At 41.3% G+C, this 8,456-nt stretch overlaps 1 pseudogene; it reads left to right on the top strand.

Moving 5' to 3' along the window:
* The first annotated feature begins 296 nt into the window (after nt 1-296).
* LOC105051378 (protein DETOXIFICATION 40-like) lies at nt 297-1,818 on the top strand (annotated as a pseudogene).
* The last annotated feature ends 6,638 nt before the right edge of the window (nt 1,819-8,456 follow it).

Consider the following 8,456-nt stretch of genomic DNA (forward strand, 5'->3'; position numbering starts at 1 on the left):
CACTCACCGAGCATCCTTTGGTCCAGGTAAACTCCGTTTAAGTTTCCTTATTGCCTTGACAAATATTTTTTTTGTTTGATTGATTATATTTGTCTTAGTTACATCACACACACACACGCGCGCGCACACGCACGCACACGCACACACACGCACATATATTATATATATATATATATATATATATATATATATATATATATATATATATATATTGCTTACCCGGCCATTTCATTCCGCGTCTCTCTTTTAGCCGCCATCTCAAAGGCCATCCCCAACCCGCTTCTTGGCCGGAGAATTACCACCCCTTGCCGCCGTCATCGCTACCAATGGCGGACATCGATGATCCCCACGGATCGAGAGGCCGCCTCGAGAGCATCCTCACCAACCCGTCGGTCCATGGGTCCGCCGCCTCCAGCTCGCCACCATCGTCGAGATGAAGCTGCTGATCCGAATCGCCGCCCCGGCCGTGATGGTCTACATGGTCAACTTCCTCATGTCCATGTCCACCCAGATCTTCTCCGGCCATCTCGGCAACCTCGAGCTCGCCGCCGCCTCCCGGCAACACCGGCATCCAAGTCTTCGCCTACGGACTCATGGTATATAATTTGTATGACCATCAAATTGATCTAACTTATTTTCCCCGCCGCTTTACTCAGAGTCATTCAAAACGAAACCCTCATGTGGCCAACTTACAAAAAAGGCTGCTCGTGACCGTGATCCGTAGCCAATCCCATCTCGTAACCGCACTGCTGACAAAATATCCGTATATATATGCCATGGCAGCTGGGCATGGGGAGCGCCGTGGAGACGCTGTGCGGGCAGGCGTACGGCGCCCACAAGTACGAGATGCTCGGAATATACTTCAACGGTCGACGATACTCTTAACGACCACCGGCGTGCCGCTGGCGGTGATCTACGCCTTCTCCCGCCCGATATTGGTGCTCTTGGGAGAGTCGCCAGAGATCGCCAAAGCCGCATCGATCTTCGTCTATGGGCTAATTCGCAGATATTTGCATATGCTGCGAACTTTCCGATCCAGAAGTTCCTGCAGGCGCAGAGCATCGTGGCGCCGAGCGCCTACATATCGACGGCGACGGTGGCGGTGCACCTGCTGCTGAGCTGGTTGGCGGTCTACAAGCTGGGGTTGGGCCTCCTGGGGGCATCCTTGGTGCTCAGCTTGAGCTGGTGGATCTTGGTGATCGCTCAGTTCGTGTACATAGTCACGAGCCAGAAGTGCCGGCTCACTTGGACCGGGTTCAGTTGGCAGGCCTTCTCGGCCTGCCGGGGTTCCTGAAGCTGTCATCGCCGTCGGCGGTGATGCTCTGCTGGAGACGTGGTACTTCCAGATCCTGGTGCTCATCGCCGCCTGCTGGATCACCCGAGCTGGCCCTCGATGCTCTGTCGGTGTGGTAAGAGCCGTCTCATCTTTGCTGGCCAAACCAGGGCCTGGGACGAGGTCCGATGGACCACGCAAAATCCCACGGTAGATTAAACGCCATGTCAACTTGTGTTTCGGTTCTTCCGTATTGCATCCACCAGGTGCAATCGCGTCAAGTCCCACGGTGGATACACGCCCCGCTACCCGTTGTATTTCACCATTTCCCAATTGGCGCTATCCACCGTGCGTATGCTCCGGGATTTGCTGTGGTCCACCTGGACATCGTCATGCAATAATTTCTCGAAACCAAGCCTTCTGATTACGTCACACCAGAAAAGTTATTTTTTCATTGGAAGTTTTACGGACACGCTACAGCCGTGGCGAGCCTATTTCCTGTTGATTTTTCCGTCTTCCGAATTCGAGAATCATCTCACTCTTGAGATGGGTGACGTCACTAGGCTACAGATTAATCGAGAGTTTTTTTAAAAAAAAATTTTATAATTATCGTGTAATACAAGGAAGTCAAAAAAAAAAAAAAAAATTCTAAATAGCTTTGAGACCCACCCACCCACAACCATAGGAAATTCTCAATGTGCTCTGCAATCCGCCATCAAGGCAATAAAATTGACACATCTTACAATAGAAGATAAGTGGCACCACTATGGTGGAGTCATCCTTGATGATTAGGTAGACGGTTTTTAAATCTGCATAGCAATGCACGATCTTTATCCAAGCAACGCGAAGCTTCACTCGAGATGGCTCGAACAAATGGCTCTCTTTCGATCGTCATCAATCTAAAGTCAGACCTATAGGTCATAAAGCCAGTGCTACTATACCTATCTTTAATATTATCATCGAAGTTGACTTTCAGATACACCGAAGTAGAGAGCTCCCAAACAATATAATCACTGGATTACTACAGGAGCAAAATAGAAGTCTCAAATCTCAAAGACTTGAAACATTGGTCAACTTTATAGTCAAAATCAAGGGTCTCTCCTAAATGGGTCTCACCGACCAGCTCCTAGACTCAACATCTGGCTATTCCTTGTCAGCCAGATATAATGGCCAGTATAGGCCACTAAGATACTTGCTGCCCTAAGTGCATCGTCCCCAATACTCCACCTCAAAACTCCAAAAATGCTTAAGTTAGATCCTTGGCCTAAACTAGTGCAACCCCACTAGGCACCAGACTTGTTTGGCCCTCGAGCACAAGAATAGAGTATACTCCACTATCTCATCCTCCAAGCCACAACATGCGCAAGCTAATTGAATCTATGCCTCTATCCCTTAAAATAAATATGGTTGGGAGCCAGTCTCAGACCATCTTCCATAGAAAAAGCTCATCCTCAGGTGCACATTGATGGCTCCATCCTCCATATCCACCCGACATCTAGTCGTTTGGTGGGCTCCCTCTGGTATAGTGGGTATAGATTAGCCATCACTATCCTAGAGTGCAAGAATATCTCTAGATCCTGACATCCCGACGATCATAGAGAGGAAATCACTAGGGACAGCACTCTCTCTCCCATCTAATCCCTAAAAAAATGTGCCACTGTCATGGATCCCAGCCTCTGCCATTTGCATGGAGGAGATCATAAATCCTCATGGAATTTGTCACCTCAGAGCTTGATGAAAGTCAACCTGACTCAATGGCAGGCCATCAACCCATGGTCTAGTAGGAGGCTCACAGATTGATTATCCCCCACAAGCCATCTCATCTGGGGAATCACGTCAAGAGCTCACGTACAAATTCTCGCCACAAGAATGAGGTGCTCTGGCTAACCTGAATCCTATTGCCCACAGGCCACGACCCATATCTAGCCCTCATCATCATGCTCCGTAAGATCTCAGGGCCAAACAAAAATCCAGCCGCATGCTAAGTAATCAAAGCCTCATACCATCCCTCAACAGCTAGCACACAATATCCCATGCCAAAAGCTGCATGACACCACCACCTTCAGGGTGCGACCCCCATAAGAATCTTCAAAACTGCTACTTAAACTTTACCACCAATGTCTTGGACAAAATCAAGTTTGAAAGAAGATAGATGATATGGAGTTGAGAATAGACCTCATCAGAATGACCCTACCCGTCATAGAAAGCACATGGGCTTGCCAATCCTCTGACTGCTCCCAAATTGCCCGTTCCACACCCACACACGGCTCTCCTCAGCCTGCGTCCTCGAGTCAAAATATATAGCATACTTGAGGAGATTCACCTTCTATCCTAATATGACACAATACTCCTCCAAGATCCTCCTAAATTCAATCGCATTCCAGACTGAAGCCCAGCCCCCTAGCATGCAGTTAACTACAAAAAGTAAGTATAAGATTGGCTGGACCCCTAGGACTGGCACATAGAGATTTAATACCAATCCCTAAGTCGCAGTGTGCAAGGATCGCAAGAAGACTTTAGCACAGATAATGGAGAGATAGGATGACAAAAGACAACCTTACCACAGCCCAATCGTGGAGCTGAAGAAATCTGATGGTGTCTTGTTGACCAGAATGGCAAAAGGACTATGAATGCATGCCATAACCCATCCAATTCCGCGAACATGAAAGCCGAAGTTTGATAGGGCTCCCTTAAGGAACCGCTGACTCATGCAATCATAAGCCTACTTCATGTTGAGCTTGATTGTCATGAGGCTGTAATGGATAGAAGCACGTGAAAATCACACATAAACTTTTGAGGGATGAGGACATTGTCAAAAATACTGGACCATCGACAAATGCCTTTTGTTTCAGACAAATCAATCGAAAGAGAATGGGCTTCATCCTACTCATCGTCAGCTCGGCACATACCTTATACAATATTATGCACAAGTTGATCAATCTAAAATGCCTCAGCTTCGAAGCATCTGGCCTCTTTGGTACCACGACAATAAAAAAAATCTACTTCCAAGCCCTAGGTATCTGGTTAGTAGCAAAGAACTCTTATACAATAGCCATTACCTCAGGTCGGATGATAAACCAACATCTCTTGCAGAAAAGAGAAGGAAAGTCATTGGATCCCAAGACTTTATCCTTTGCCATAGACCAGATCGCTCTCCGCACCGCCTCTCCATCACAACTCCAAGAAGGTCTCTGCTCTTCTGCTCCATAACCACACCACACAGAGGGGGAAAATGAACAGTCTAATGCCCCCCAACGGCATAGTCCACCAAAATTTGAAGGAGCATACAATTTCTTGCCTGATCTCCTTATCACCTATTAGTCACAATCCTCCAATGTCCCTAATCGTCCGGATCTAGTTCCTATACCTTCAGATGATGGTGGCATAATGAAAGAATCTCGTATTCTAGTCTCCCTCCCTGCTCTACTACACTCTAGGCTTTTATCTCCACAAGATCTCTTATTGCCTCAAGAGAGAGTCATGCACGAAGAGGAAGCCTCGAAGGTCCGTCAAATCCTCTTCCATGAGCCCACCCTAGTCCTCGCCCTTCTGGACCTTAGAGATAGATGTCTCAGTAGTCTCAATCCTCCTAAAGATGTCGCCCATCTAGATCCTATTCCATCTAAGCAATTACCTCTATGTTAGCTCAAACCTTCGGATTATTCGATACCTGGCATCATCTCGAACCAGCAATCTCTAAACCTCCCTCATAATGTCTTAAGATCAGAGATAGCAGAGTCAAAACGATCAAACCAGAATATTCTCTAATATAAGAGAAATGCATTAAAGAAACAAAATCAGATCGTGGTCGAAAGTAATCCTCCGCTGGTGGTGTACCAGATGGGCAAGATGTCGCTAAATCCAACTATTATCGTAAGAATCCTATTGTTGCTCCTTGAATTGATTTTGATGATTACAAAGCATTTGAGAGGGTTACTAATGATTTGACTTGAAAAATCTATTATTTTTCAGGAGCAAAATCGTAATTTCACCAAGTTCTAACTCGAAAGCCTTAAGAGCAAGAACAGAAGATTGGTGATTTATTAGAGAAAATTTTATACTTTTTGGATGTTATTTTAAAAAAAAATAATATTTATAAAATTGAGTCGACCCCATGAGTCGATTCATATCAAATGGGGCTGAACGACACGTTATTTTTTGGCTGGCACACCCAATTGAATCGACCCCATGAGTCGACCTCTGTGCATGAGTCGACCCAATGAGTCGACCTCTGTTGCTGTGCACGTCAAAATTACAGAACAATCATTTTTTGTTCTGTGCCACAGAAGTCGACCTCATGAGTCGACTCATGTGTATGAGTCGACCCCTGCGACAGAAAAACTCCGTAACGGTTAGTTTTTCAGCTCGTTTTGGCATATTTAATGCTCATTTAATGATCTCCAACGGCTCTAAAACTATTCAGATCACTCTTCACCATCATTTGAAGCTATAAAAGGTACTTAAAAGAGGGAACAAAGATGGTTTTGAAAAGATTTTTCAAGCATTCATTTCAGCCTGAAGTAAAGAGCCCTCTTGAAGTTAAAAAAACTTTCATTTCAAGCTCACCAACTCCTCAAAAGTTCATTCAAGTCTTCAACCACCTTAAGAAAAATCAGAAAAGTTTTTTTCTTATTGTGTAAAGTATATTTAAAGTTTTATTTGCTCATTAAAAGAGCTACATTTATATTTTCATGTGATTAACTGTTATACTCTATTTTTAAGTTGATCTTTAGTTTTGGAAGGATTCCAAAATGTGGAAAGGTTGATCCAAACCTTGAATCGGATTGTATTTGATTAGCTTGTACCTAAAAAATAAGTATTCTAGCTTGGGATAGCTAGAGTCGGAGGTACCGATATTATATTCTAATTGAATACGGTTTAGTGAATTTGAATTCTCAAGTAGGAGCTTGGAGAGTGGATGTAGGTGCAAGATTGACACCGAACCACTATAAATCTTGATTGTTTGTGGTGTGCTTACTTTTCTTTATCTTATTTTCTTTTTCTTCTTACTCTTGCATCTAATATCTTTACTTTGCTTAAATCGCTCACTTCAACTAACTTGTCTTTTATTACTTAATCATATATGGTTCTAGATTAATTTTAAATTTTTAAAAATTTAATTCACCCCTCCTCTTGGGTTGCATAGCTGGACAACAAGTGGTATCAGAGTCTGGTGCTCTAGCCTTACTTTGATTTAACCATCAAAGAGCAAAAGAGCTATGGTAACTCAAGTTGGTGCTTCACTAAGAGGGGCAGTCCACAAACCGACCTCTACTTTTCAATGGATCAAATTATATTTATTGAAAAGCTTGAATAAAAATCTTTATTCAAGTATTTGACTATGATATGTGGAGTATCATAGTAAATAGACCACACACACCTACTAAAATAATTGATGGTGTGGAATCAACCAAATCCAAAAAAAATGAGATGAGGTTGACAAGAAAATGGCTCAACTTAATACAAAAGTCATGAATATTTTATATTGTGCTCTAGATATTAATGAATTCAATCGTATTTCAACATGCATGTCAGCTAAAAAAATATGGGATAAATTAGAAGTAACTGATGAAGGAACTAAGCAAGTGAAGAAATCAAAAATTAACATGCTTGTGCATAAATATGAACTCTTTAAAATGGAGCATGATGAATCAATAACTGAAATGTTTGCTCGTTTCATTGATATTATTAATGGTCTAAAAAATCTTGGTAAGTCTTATTCTAACAGTGATCTCGTGAGAAAGATTTTTAGGTCTTTACCAAGGACTTAGGAGGTCAAAGTGATCGCAATCCAAGAAGTCAAAGATCTGAATATCTTACCCTTGGAGGAGCTTCTAAGATCGCTAATGATGCACGAGCTAAGCATGAAACAATATCAAGAAGAAGATATCAAAAAGAAAAAGACAATCGCCCTCAAATCTACTGCTCAACTTGATAAGAAATTCGATGATACGAAAAATGAAAAGCAGGATGAAGAAATGGCCTTCATTACTAGAAAGTTTAAAAAATTTTTGAAGAAAAGAAGATAAGGAATGAGGAAGAGGCCACCTACAAAAGGAGAACATAACAAAGAGAAGGATAAGGAGCAATCTCTTATTTGTTATGAATGTAAGAAGTTGGGACACTTTAAGTCTGAATGTCCATAATTTAAGAAGAATCTTAAAAAGTACAAGAAAAAGGTTACGATGGCTACATGGAATGGAAGTGATGAGTCAAGCTCTGAAGAAGAGATTCAAATGAATAAGACAACTTGTGCCTTATGGCACATGAAAATGAGGTAAATACTGAAACTCCCAATGACTTTACCTTTGAAGAACTTCGTGAAGCATTTTATGATCTAATTGATGAACTAAAGAAGCTAGGGTAAGAAACAAAGAATTGAAATCAAAGAATCAATCTTTACTAAAAAAAATGAGATTATTTCAAATAAAAAATTAATCTTATCTCAAAAAAATCTGAACTTAAAAAATGAGATTGTCAAGTTAAAACTAATGGTTGAAAAGTTCACTTTAAGTTCAAATAAACTTCAAATGATACTTGACAATCAAAAAGTCATTTATGATAAAGCCGGTCTTGAATATAACTCTTTAAAAAAATAAAACTTCTGAAAAATATTTTTGTAAACTCATCATGCAACAAGTTTTCAAATATTACTTAAATGTGGTAAAGTAGGACACAAATCTTATACATATTTTTCTAACAAATCTGAAAATTCTAATATAAAAAAATATGGGTTTCAAAAGGAACCACTGTAACTAACCAAAAAGATCCAAGAAAGTTTGGGTACCTAAAGTGAAAACTTGATTTTTGCATGCAGGTATGTCTTGCATTCTAAGGAATAAATCGAAAATAGTATCTTGATAGTGGGTGCTCAAGACACATGATCGGTGACGAATTTCAATTCATCACATTTGATGCAAAAGATGAAGGGATGGTTACCTTTGGAGATAATAACAAAGAAAAAATCATCGATATAGATAACATTGGTATCACTCCCTCCAAATACATTGAAAATATTTTGTTAGCAGATAGTTTGAAATATAATCTATTAAACATCAGTCAATTTTGTGATAAAGGATACAAAGTCATTTTTGAATCTTCATTTTATATGTAACTAGTCCTATTGATGAAGGCATTAAATTTGTTGGGTATAGACATGGTAATATTTATATGGTAGATTTGA

Source organism: Elaeis guineensis, chromosome 3 (assembly GCF_000442705.2).
Source record: "Elaeis guineensis isolate ETL-2024a chromosome 3, EG11, whole genome shotgun sequence".
Classification (NCBI taxonomy): domain Eukaryota; kingdom Viridiplantae; phylum Streptophyta; class Magnoliopsida; order Arecales; family Arecaceae; genus Elaeis; species Elaeis guineensis.